This window comes from Leiobunum rupestre, chromosome 2, assembly GCF_980474605.1.
Source record: "Leiobunum rupestre chromosome 2, qqLeiRupe1.1.hap1, whole genome shotgun sequence".
NCBI classification, from domain to species: Eukaryota; Metazoa; Arthropoda; class Arachnida; order Opiliones; family Sclerosomatidae; genus Leiobunum; species Leiobunum rupestre.
The window spans coordinates 26,019,609-26,032,843 of NC_143385.1; the positions used below are offsets into that span (position 1 = coordinate 26,019,609).

The window sequence follows — 13,235 nt, forward strand, 5'->3', positions numbered from 1 at the left end:
AAAGGACGATAGTAAAAAAGTTGAATTTAATAATTTTTCGGTCTAAAATGAAAAAAAATGAATAGAATTTTATAACGAACTATAATGAGATAATTTATTTGATTTTTATAATGGACTAGAATGAAATAATTGAATTGATTTTTATAATGGACTGTAATTAAAAATAAATCGATTTTAATAACCAACTTGAATAAAAAAGTTCCGTTGATTTTTTTAATAATAGACTAGATTGAAAAAAATAATAGCATTTAAAAATCGAGAAGAATGAAATATTGAATAGAATTCAAAAATTGAGTGGAATGAAATATTGAATAGAATTCAAAAACAAAGTAGAGTTAAATATTGAAAAGAATATAAAACGGGAGTAAAATTAAATATTGAATAGAATTAAAAATGGAGTAGAATAAAATATTGAATAAAATTAAAAATGGAGTAGAATAAAATATTGAATAGATTTTATAAATGGAGTAGAATAAAATATTGAATAGAATTAAAAATGGAGTAGAATAAAATATTGAATAGAATTAAAAATGGAGTAGAATAAAATATTGAATAGAATTAAAAATGGAGTAGAATAAAATATTAAAAAGAATGAAAAATGGAGTAGAATAAAATATTGAATATAATTAAAAATGGAGTAGAATAAAATATTGAATAGAATTAAAAATTGAGTAGAATAAAATATTGAATATAATTAAAAATGGAGAAGGATAAAATATTGAATAGAATTAAAAATGGAGTAGAATAAAATATTGAATAGAATTAAAAATGGAGTAGAATAAAATATTGAATAGAATTAAAAATGGAGTAGAATAAAATATTGATAAGTTTTTAATAACGGACTAATATGATAATTTATTATACAGCCGCAGAAAAGCAACATAAACTATAATTTCCGCTGTTTTTTTGACAGAGACCGATATTTTATGGAGGGACCAGGGCAAGATAAGGTAAGTCACCTTGAAAATTTAAAGGGGGCCCCAAAATCCTGCCAAAGGGCCCAAAAATATTTTAAAAACTCAATTGGTAATTATTCTTTCAATGTCTTAAAATACAAAATTACTTTATTACAGGTAGAATAGAAATTGAAATTTGGATTATGAATCACATAATAATGTTAGCTCAATGAAATTAAAAGTTAAAAAATATATGACTCTTATACTGGGCCTACCTGAGTCAAAATCTGTGGCACCGTCACTGTTTCTTTAATTATTAAAAACCAATGCTATAAAGAATAGTTGGTAGAAATATTAGTTAATGTATTCAAGCTACCAGAAAAAAAAAGCTACATTTCTAGCCTCTATTTCCCTGATTTCCGGTAGATGATTTATTTACTAATGGAATTGAATTTCATAAATTAGAGGGAAATTTGTTGTTTTTGCTACGCACTATCACTTGCCACAACATTTTGGTCGATATTTAAATCTTTAGACAATTTAAATCTAAGATTTATAGCATGATTTTGCTAAAGATGGCGCTCCACAATATTATGGGTTAGCTTCCTGCTTCTATTTAATAACGGTGCGCAAAGCACGCTCGGTTGCACGTTTCAACAACCAGGTGACACTGAGCGTGCGTCGCGTCGTGCGTTGTTTTTAAATTGAAGTGGGAAAGCCCCTAGTTCTATCTTCATAGTCGGAATACAAATCTTCGTGTGACGCCATCTTCATAATCGGAATTTTGATCTTTGTGTGGCGCCATCTTCATAGTCGGATTACAATTTTTTTTGTAGCGCTATCTTCATAGTCGGAGTAAAAATCTTTCTGTGGCGCCATCTTCATAGTCGGATTACAAATTTCGTAGCGCCATCTTCATAGTCGGAATAAAAATCTTTGTGTGGTGCCATCTTCATAGTTGGATTACATTTTTTTTTGTAGCGCCATCTTCATAGTCGGATTACAATTTTTTTTGCAGCGCTATCTTCATAGTCGGAGTAAAAATCTTTCTGTGGCGCCATCTTCATAGTCGGATTACAAATTTCGTAGCGCCATCTTCATAGTCGGAATAAAAATCTTTGTGTGGTGCCATCTTCATAGTTGGATTGCATTTTTTTTGTAGCGCCATCTTCATAGTCGGATTACAATTTTTTTTGTAGCGCTATCTTCATAGTCGGAGTAAAAATCTTTCTGTGGCGCCATCTTCATAGTCGGATTACAAATTTCGTAGCGCCATCTTCATAGTCGGAATAAAAATCTTTGTGTGGTGCCATCTTCATAGTTGGATTGCATTTTTTTTTGTAGCGCCATCTTCATAGTCGGATTACAATTTTTTTTGTAGCGCCATCTTCATAGTCGGAATAAAAATCTTTGTGTGGCGCCATCTTCATAGGCGGAATTCATTAAAGTAAGAAACTTTATTCCTTTAATAACGAAAATGGATTTCATCAGGTTTCGAAAAAATAATTGTCTTCTGCAATATTAATGCTAGCTATAATGCGTGACAAATAAGTAGTAGAGATAAAATGGACGGTTAAATTCTGAACTGCAATAGAGACCTAACTCCAAAGAGACAACTGGGCGGCAATTCGTTTTTATCTATAAAGAGGTCATTACTCCTGGCTGGTTACTTTTATAAGGGTTACGATAAGCCACATGCGATTCAGCCTTTCTCGCTTATTTGAAATGAAATTTGTATGTCCGCGTTTCGTGCTCCACCCTAATATCATTTATGGATAAAGTGAACTAGCATGAAAATTGAAAATAGGTATAGCTAGTCTTTTAATTTATTAAATGAATAACAGGAAATTGTATGTCTTAAAGTAAAACTATAATGATGAATGGTAATTGGTCTATGATAATAGAAGTAATTAATATATAATTAAATAATTAAATAATTTTTAAATAAACAAGTTTAATATAAGTAAGTTACGTTAAACAAACGATTATATAGGTACAGAACAAAACTATTTGATAATTTTAATTTATTATTAAAGAAGATATCACAAACTAATTTTTTTAAATGTGTTCATGACAATTAAAAAATGTTTAAAATACTTTCTAATATGTTCAGTGTATCGATTTTATTTTACATCCCGTAAACTATTTCACTTTCTTTGGAAGAAGTTTGGTTCAATGTTTTTTTAATTTTATATATATATGTGTTTAATTTTATGATTAAATCCATTTAATACAACTATAATTAAAATTTTCGTCTTAAACATTTCAAAATGGACAGAAAATTATTAAAAGTATACGAATATATATTTCAAAAAACTTCTATTTTTAAAGATTTTTATAATGACGTCAGATTAATTTTATTTAAAGAAACAGGTGTTTAAACCCATAATCGCTCTCTTATGGCCGAACCTAATAAATTTAATTTAATTTAAATTTCAGATATTTAAGTTATTTTATTTTGATAAACATTATTTTTCATGGAAATGTAAGGGGTAAGTATGTACTAGTCAGGAATTTATGAGGCTAGGTTGAAAATTTTCTTGTTAGGTTGAAAATTTTCTTGTTTATTCGCGTATATATATAAATTTACTACTAACTCGAAAATTTCAAAATTGGTCTTTACTAGGTTTTCCCTTTGGTCTGCCAAGATTTATCTTACAAGATTCAAAATTTAATCCTTCTAAAAATATCCAATACACACATGTAAGGGAATTTTTAAAAATTCCTTTTATCACTAGAGAGATTATAATTATAATCAGCTAAGCTAATACCTAAGATACCATACAGACCTTAGTCAACTATGGACTTGTAAAGCCAATTACCAGTGTCCGGGCTAGAATGCGGAGGAGGCTGGTGGTAAGCCTTTCATGCCACGCGAGCCAACACCTTACTTTTCCGTTAACCTCAGCAAGATTGTATTAAAAGTTTAAACCAATTATCTCGGGAAAAAACCCCTTAAACCAGTGAGGAACTTGCAATCTCAAAGCAGAAAGAATGGTTCCTATAGTTTTCATTATGACTAAAGATAATTATTGATGATTTTCAAGAACAATGGGTTTAATGATATAAGATTTAAAATATATTTCCTTTACACATTTATTTTGAAGAATTTAACTTAACAAATTCATATTTTTTTAAACCTCCTATAAGGGTTACTATTTATTGAATTTTTAGTGACAGTAAACCTTAGATTATCTAAATCTGTTGAATATATGAACTAATATATATTCCACTTATTTACCTTAAGTAAAATTTTAATCCATCTTCCAACATCTAATAAAATGTTTCAAATATTATTTTAACACTTTTTTAGACTTTAGTGATTTGATAAGGCTCAAAACCCCTAAATCATATTTAAATAAATAATATGTTGTATTAACAAATATATTAAACTTGTAAAATTGAAAATGTAATCCTGTAGAAATCTCATAAGCATATCTAAACAAAATCCTACAGCTTTATTTTAGCCCTTCGATTAGTCTTCTCGTACAAAATACAAATTAAAATCGCTAACAAAAATGTGTTAATTACAAATGAAAATGAAAAAAAAAACCGTTCAACATACCGTATTTCGAGCCACCATGTTTCATCACAGCATTTTGTCGAGCCGAAATGATAATCGAAGTCCGTGTTAAAATATAACTTCCGTTGAGTGGCGAGATTCTTTTCAAAGCGTCAGAAAGGGAACTGGGACACGAAAATCTCCATCGACACGCGAACGACAGCGATAAAAGCCAGCTATTCGCGGGGGAAAAGCTCAAAGTTGGCCGCGACTGCACCGCCGGGTTCCAGACATCGACATCACCCGAAACGTCTTTCGGCGTCAACCCTTTGGCACCGGGAAGCTGAGGATGGATCCGACGAACCAACGGGGATAGACCGCGGAGAAGGCGCCAGAACCCTTAGATTACGTGTTCCTATTCATTCGTCTAATAAGGTCATCTAGTACCACTCGAACGACTCCCACGTCTCTCTCATCATTTTCGGAGCTACCTTTTTATCAATTCCCACTTTTCTTATCTCGTAGATTTTATTAAACGTATCTAATATTTCGCGGATTAGGTAGAAAGTGGGAAAAAATCAACGGCGCTAAATCCAGACCACGCACACACACAGATCGAGATTTTAGGGTGAAGACGACGGTGTATTTCCCGCTCCTTCCGATTGGTGGCGCTGCAACGAAAAAGATGCGCGTGAATTCCTAAAAATATCTAGAGTTTTTTTTTGGCCGTTCGCTTCTTTCAATCCACGCGTGTTATAAGCTCGTTTCGTACTGAAAATCCGCATTCTTTGACGCATTTGTAGAAAATCATTCACGTTCAATTTGCGGAAAAGGAAAAAGGACTCTGTCTCTCTCGGCTGTCGATCGAAGCGCCGTCTCATCGGAAACCGTTTAAACCGCGTTATCGGCTTCGATCCGCGCGTGTTTCACGCAGCGCTCCCTGTTCTCCCGGAAACGCAATGAGTCCGACTGGCCGCCTTCCGCCATTGAGACTATTTTATTTTACGGAAAAAAACAACGGTACATACATATATCATAAGTAACATAATAAACATTAGTATGGCACAGAAAGAATTCGGTTAATGGTAGTCGGTCGTGGAGTGATTGCGAAATAGGAAGGTTCCGAACAGGAAACTGATCCCTTCCTACTCTTTTCGCTGGCAAAATAGTGTGTTACTTTGATGGTGAGAAATACGAGCGTACACGCGGTTGGGTTTGAAATTCGGAAATAACTTACTTCTGAAATGTCGACAGTGTTTATAATAGTTACTTTTATCTTCCGATTCAATAATTCATTATTTTTTTCCAAAAGTAAGCGTTATTTACACTTTTGAAAGCATTTAATTTTTCGATAGGCCTTGGCTGGTGCGTCGAAAAGGCTACCGTCGGTACGTATTGGTTTACGTTGTCATTGGTGAAACAGGCTATCATTAAAACATTTCCATTGGGTGAATAGGAAGTGTCATACTTATGATTATTATGTTACTTATGATATACATATATATATGTATACATATGCACAAGAAATCGGAAAAGGTCTTGGTGGATGCTGCTGCTTCCCGATCGTTAAGTCCGAAACGGCGCAAGCGCTCCTTTTACACGAAGCGCTTGAATCCCCCTTCCCAGCTGGGCCGAACACGGATGGAATGCTTAGTCTATTTCCGCCCTTTTTGCGAAGATCTCTTTAAATGGGTGGTTAGCGCCTTTCGCTTTGAGATATGGGCTTCGATCGAGACCTGATTCCATCACGTTGCTCGTGGCACTGGGTCACTTGGAACCAAAAAACTCTCTCTGCTTGGTGTTGCCAATTTGTATAAATAAATAGTAACTAAAAGGGTCGGTCATTTATAAGGATTCTGTACGCTCAACCTATGACTTACCCTAAAATCACTAGTTGTCCAAATAATTCTGTTGGGGTTTTCGAAAATTAGTCATAATAAATTTTGGCAAACAACAACTAATTTCTCAAAAAATTAACCAAAATTTCCATTTTCTCCAAAATTAACCAAAAATTACAGTTTTCTCCAATATTAACCAAAAATTACAGTTTTCTCCAATATTAACCAAAAATTACAGTTTTCTCCAAAATTAACCAAATTAGTCAAACAATAACTAGTTTTCCCAAAATTAACCAAAAATAACAGTTTTCTACAAAATTAACCCAATTATTCAAACAATAACTAGTTTTCTACAAAATTATTCAAACAGCAACTAGTTTTCTACAAAATTATTCAAACAATAACTAGTTTACTCCAAAATTAGTCAAACAATAACTAGTTTTCTACAAAATTACTCAAACAATAACTAGTTTTCTACAAAATTATTCAAACAATAACTAGTTTTCTTTAAGAAATACCAAATAATTTTAATTTTTCCCTAATAATAAGTAACCATAGTTGAATCATCTGGTTGTTATTGTGCTTTCTAATACAACTCGCAAATTTTCAACAAACTATTTCCCCGAAAACCAAAACTAATAATGGTCAAACATTAACTAGTTTTCTACAAAATTACTCAAACAATAACTAGTTTTCTACAAAATTACTCAAACAATAACTAGTTTTCTACAAAATTACTCAAACAATAACTAGTTTTCTACAAAATTACTCAAACAATAACTAGTTTTCTACAAAATTACTCAAACAATAACTAGTTTTCTACAAAATTACTCAAACAATAACTAGTTTTCTACAAAATTACTCAAACAATAACTAGTTTTCTACAAAATTACTCAAACAATAACTAGTTTTCTACAAAATTACTCAAACAATAACTAGTTTTCTACAAAATTACTCAAACAATAACTAGTTTTCTACAAAATTACTCAAACAATAACTAGTTTTCTACAAAATTACTCAAACAATAACTAGTTTTCTACAAAATTACTCAAATAATAACTAGTTTTCTACAAAATTACTCAAACAATAACTATTTTTCTACAAAATTACTCAAACAATAACTAGTTTTCTACAAAATTACTCAAACAATAACTAGTTTTCTACAAAATTACTCAAACAATAACTAGTTTTCTACAAAATTACTCAAACAATAACTAGTTTTCTTTAAGAAATACCAAATAATTTTAATTTTTCCCTAATAAAAAGTAACCATAGTTGAAAAATCACAGAATAATTTTAGATGGTTTAAAAAATTAATTATGAATAAAAAGCAGCGTTCTAGAATCCAAAAAAAATCAATAACATAAAATAAACGCAAAATATTACATATATCTTTAAAACCATTAAAATTATATAAATTACCAATTTTCTGAACAGATTTCCCATCGAAACCAAAAGAAATAAAAAAAAATCATCTGGTTGTTATTGTGCTTTCTAATACAACTCGCAAATTTTCAACAACTCAAAGTATAAAAAATGTAACTTAAATTTTAAATCGAACTCAAAATATAAAGATGTTACCGTAATCTTTTAAATCTATCTCAAAATATAAAAATGATGACAAAATCATTCAAATCTAACTAAAATTTCAAGAATTTTGTAAAATTATTTTAAATTTAACTATTAATATAAATTTTTTGCAAAATGTTTTAAATCTAACCAAAAATATAAAAATTTAGCAAAATGTTTTAAATCTAACCAAAAATATATAAAAAAATTATTAAATTCATCTAAGATTTTCAAAATTTTTCAAAAATAATTTGAGCCGGGAAATTTGTGATACATCTCTCCGGTGTTGTTTTGGAACTCTCTTCAGGGGACGTTTACTAATTGTGCTGCACAAGATATTTTTTGTAAACGCTAGGCTCAGGAAGAAACTGAGAATGGTAAAATTGCTAATACATTTATAGATAACGTACTTATTTTATTATATTATACCTTTCAATCATCGCAGATTATCTTAACCCAATCTTAACGGTAATGCTAAGTTGGCTCATGCGGCATAAAGGGCTTGCCACCACCCTCCTAGGCAATTTAAGCCAGCCATCTGAACTAAAAACAATAAAAGTTGCTACATAACTTAAGCCTTGGGTTTTAGCCTAGCTTAACTAAAATTAAAGGCACCCTTATTTAAATTGAAAACTAAATTAAAATTAGTATTTTTAATACTAATTAATCATTAAATTATTGCTCAAATACATATTTCTACTGCTTCGGTGATAATCTTCGCAAATTTTTTAAAACTTCTGTTCAACATCTAGTAATGGACTTTAGAAATGAGAAATAAAACCGAACCTGAACTAGAATATATTCCCATACGCTAATTTATTTTATTTATTTAAAGTTTTATCTTAGTACTATAGCGAGTTAACTTCAAACAGATTTAACAACGACAAATTTATTTATTTTTTCAAATTTCAAAATTGAAAATTAAACAGATTCTGTTTGAAAGATTTGCATTTGAAAACTCAAGAAAAACAAAAATAAATTAAAGTTGAACCACTTAACATAGATATGGGACCTCGACCTGAAATATTTTAAATTATTTATTGGAAAAAACGAGATTAAGATACCCTACTATATCGTATTTCTCACCTTTAATTTTTGAAAGTTAAAGAAATTCAAGAAAATCAACGAACGATAGCGAAAGTAAGTATCTTTCGTTGCGAGAACCAAATTATCCAAATCTAAGAGGCTTCCAAAATTCATTTATAAATATTAAATCTGAAAAAAAATTATTATCCTCGCTTTTAAGCATATGGTCGTTGACAAAGATTACAAAACAATTTTCATATTATAACAGAGCGTAAGTGTTCGATTACAGCCAATGGAAAACGATTACAAAATTGTTGGAGGGAAATATGGGTTCGATTACAACGATTAAAAGAATAATGACTACTGAGGTGGGGTGGCGGAGTGGTTAGCACTTTCGCCTCGCAGCAAGAGGAGCCGGGTTCGATCCTAGCTTATGGCACTGGGTGAAAACTCGGAACAACTTCTTGTGCGTTGATTTTGCAAGTTCTTTCCCCACTGGTTTAAGGGGTTTTCCCCCGAGCTCTTCAGTTTCCCCTTCCATAAAAACTTGTTAAGGTTAACGGTAATAGTTAGTGTAGGGAGCTATTGACTCGCGTGGCATGCAGGGCTTGCCACCACCCTCCTACGCGTTGTAACCCAGCCACCTGAATTAAAGGCTACAAAAGTCGCTTGATGACTTAGGCCTAAGGTGGTGCCTTGGGTATTAGCCTAGCTGATTATTATTACAGGGTGATAACGAATAGAGTTATATATAATAACGAAACGACTACCGTTATAACCAAACGACTTTATAATTATTAAAAGTTGTAAGTGTTCGTTTACAACGATTAAATAATTATAACAGGGTGATATGAGTTCGATTACAATGATTAAATAATTATAACAGGGTGATATGAGTTCGATTACAACGATTAAATAATTAAAACAGGGTGATATGAGTTCGATTACAACGATTACCTAATTATAACAGGGTGATATGAGTTCAATTACAACGATTAAATAATTAAAACAGGGTGATATGAGTTCGATTACAACGATTACCTAATTATAACAAGGAGACAAACTGGTAAGTTACATGGTTTTTTTCAAATGACTATAAAATTATTACAACGATTATAAAACGTATACCAAGTTAGTAAAGGGTTCAGCCACTGGACTTACAAGTTAGAGCAACACCTTTTATATGGAGAGTACCCGAGTAGTTTATTGCCGATTTGGTTCATAGTCCGGCGTAATGTAGACTTAAATGAGATATGAAATTTCCCAAAAGGGGACGTTGCAATACCCATTCCATTTGCCATGGCAGCCGAACACGTTTTTGACCACTTAAAACTAAAATAGGATTTTTTTCCTTATTTAAACCAAAACAATTTTACAATTTTACCCCAAAAATGTTCCCATTTACTCAAACTTGATGAAATTTACCTACATGTGGTTCAAAATTTTCGTACAGGGTACCCTAAGAAACCGAGAAAATCCCATGCTTTTTTAAATGGAAATTTTTTGGTTTTAAGTGGACAAAAACATTTTCGGTTGCTATGGCAAATCGAATGTGTAGTGCAAAGTCTCCTTTTGAGAAATTTCATACATCATTTAGGTCTACATTACGCCCGACTTTTAACAAAATTGGCAATAAACACGTCGGGTACTCTCCTTGTTCAATTCTTCAAAGTAAAATACGCATTTGTTATCTTTCCACAAGTAATATTAAAACTCACGGTATCTACATAATAAATATTTCCAAATTCTATTCTTATGGTTAATCCAATAGAATCGCCTCCTAAAGTATAAGAATAAGATATCTTTTACGAAATAAGTGAAAAGAGTATCTTCACCGATTAGAAGCAAGCCCTTTCCCCAAACCTTCCTTCGACTCAAAAATTACCATCAACCTATTGATTAATAAAATATTCGATCTGTAACAGATTTAGAAAACTGAGCTTTAGTGCGTCTTTTGACAAATCAGCTACAACAATCAAATAATATCAGAGGCTTTTGGAGATGAATACTTTTCTCTACATAAAAATGTTATTTACTTCTGGTAATAGAAAGTTAATTACTTCCGGGCTATCCCCTTAATCTTATAATCCTTTGATACGGGCTGAATTAAAATATTTAGAAATCACGCATACCGGTATATTTTTTGATAAAAGCGGCCGCCTCCGTTAGCGTTAATAAGTTCGATGTATCAAAAATCGATGATAGTCTAAAGCCGGTGTAATTGGTGTTATAGGGTTTTAGCAAAGACGCCGCCCAAAATAGGCCTACGCGTATCAAAGGTCTAAGCACCAGTATCACCAACATCGCGAAAGCAAGGCAAAGATACGAGACCGTCTCCATGGCGACCGGAATTATCGACGTCCTGCTTGGCCCACCAACCCCCTCCCCAAAACCTTCCTTCCACGAGACCCTCGCTTGTTTTTATCGAGCCAATACGAAGGAGGAAGCCAAACGGAGTCGTAACAAGTAGCTTAGTCCATTATGAAAAGGGATAAAAAAGCTAAACCCTAAACAAATTTGAAGAAATTTACAAATAGCGCGTACCGATGGGTCTTCGAGCAAACAAAAAGACGCGAAACTCGGACCAAATAGATCTTCGAGTGAAAAACTAAATTAAATTAAATAAAATAGCCAGAAATTCCAACGGTAAACCGGTTTCGCCCGATTTGGGACTCGTCAGTACCGTGCGGGAAATCTGGCTTGCTACTATTACTACGAAAAGAGAAACTAAGCCTAAACATGAAAAATTTCAAAACGCGTTGCGTAGCAACGAAAAGCCGAATAGGGTGAGAGTGGTGGAGTGTAGTATAAACGAAATGGTGGTTCCTTATCATTTCGTAACTAGGTGCTCGAGGATCTAGAGATTTTCATTGCTTCTGAATATTTGTATAAATGAGTATCGAAATTTTTCGAAATTACAAATTTATCCTCCATGATCATCTCGTTTTTCTCAATTACCAAATTTGTTCTCAATTTTCAAAATTTTTGGTTAGTAAGAAAATGTTTCCTTAAGTATTATTTTTTTTTTGTAAATTACAAAATTATCTTTGAATGACGCCCAAATTTCGATATTTTACAATTTTTGCTTTAAATGATGGCCAAATTCTAGAGGTGTGCAAATACCATTTTTTGGAGATCGAATCGAATATGAAATATTTTTTTTCAAGGCACGTCAAATAACAAATCGAATATTTATAACGTCAAATAATTTGGTCGAATATTTGTAGAGCAAAATTTTAAGCCAGTTAACTGATCAAATACCAAATAGTATTTCGAAAACCAAATAATTCGACGTATTTGTTTTTTTAAATAACTAAATAGTTTGCATATTTGTCAAAAAAAATAAAAAAAAGTAATTGAAATCACTTTTCATTTTACTTGCAATAGTAAAATATTAATCAAATGTATAATTTAAATTTTATTTTATTTAATAAATTTAAACTATAATACTAAACTTTTTCAGAGAAAACTTTTACAAACAAAATTTAAAATACACATTTTTAAAGTTTAACTACCCCAGGTCCAAGTCAGCTAGCGACTTTTATTTTTAGTAACTACTAACTACAATTAAAATCAAAGGATCTGCTATATTTTTCATGCTTTGCAAACACTTCATTAAAATCTCGAGTTTTTAAATATATGTAAAACACGAAGGAGCAGATCTTTTATTACAAATAAAAAAATTATATTTAATTTCGTTTATAATAATTTTAAACCAATAATTTAGTGAACTCAAAAAATCAAAACCGAAAAATCCAAAAAGTTACGTACTTCAACCTTTCTCCCAGTTATTAGTTTTGTTTTGAACTTGGTTTACTTTTTAGTTTTACTTTGCTATTCTAGAAAATTCCATAACAAAGAACTCGCGAATAATCTAGCCAATAGGCGCTAGAATAAACAGCTTCTGCCTTTCGCTAAGATGTTTTAATACACACGGCATCAATAATGGACGTGCAAGTTACGCTTTATATGGTTCTTGCCGCTGTGGCCCAAAGAGAGGTGCCAGAAATAAGCACTAGTTGAAACTCAACAAATTAGAAAAAGACCCGCGGTTATTCGACCAGTTTGCAAACTATTTGAAAATACCAAATACATTTTTCCTATCTTTTCGAATATTCGACTATTTGATCAAGAAAAACGAATATTCGCGAACTTTCAAAAGTGCTATTCGATTCGACGAATCGAATATTCGATTTGGTATTCGATCGAATTATTTGGTCTAACCAAATATTTTGCACACCCCTACCAAATTCTTATTAATTTCGAAATTTTTCCTTAAACATCCTCTCGTTTCTTTAAGTTATCAATTTCTTACTTACATTTCCAATTTATAATTTATCTTTCAAATGGATGACGATTAGTTTTCGGGATGTTACCAACTAAATATAGCATAGTTTGGAAGAA

At 31.5% G+C, this 13,235-nt stretch overlaps 1 protein-coding gene across 1 annotated transcript in view; it reads right to left on the reverse strand.

Annotated features, from left to right (window-relative positions):
* The window catches only part of LOC149956640 (metabotropic glycine receptor-like), a 60,004-nt gene extending 55,019 nt beyond the window's left edge, over nt 1-4,985 (reverse strand). The window contains exon 1 of the mRNA XM_090165493.1: nt 4,462-4,985. The gene's annotated coding sequence lies outside the window, so the exon portion shown is untranslated. The remainder of the gene's footprint in view (nt 1-4,461) is intronic.
* Between the last annotated feature and the right edge of the window lie 8,250 nt (nt 4,986-13,235).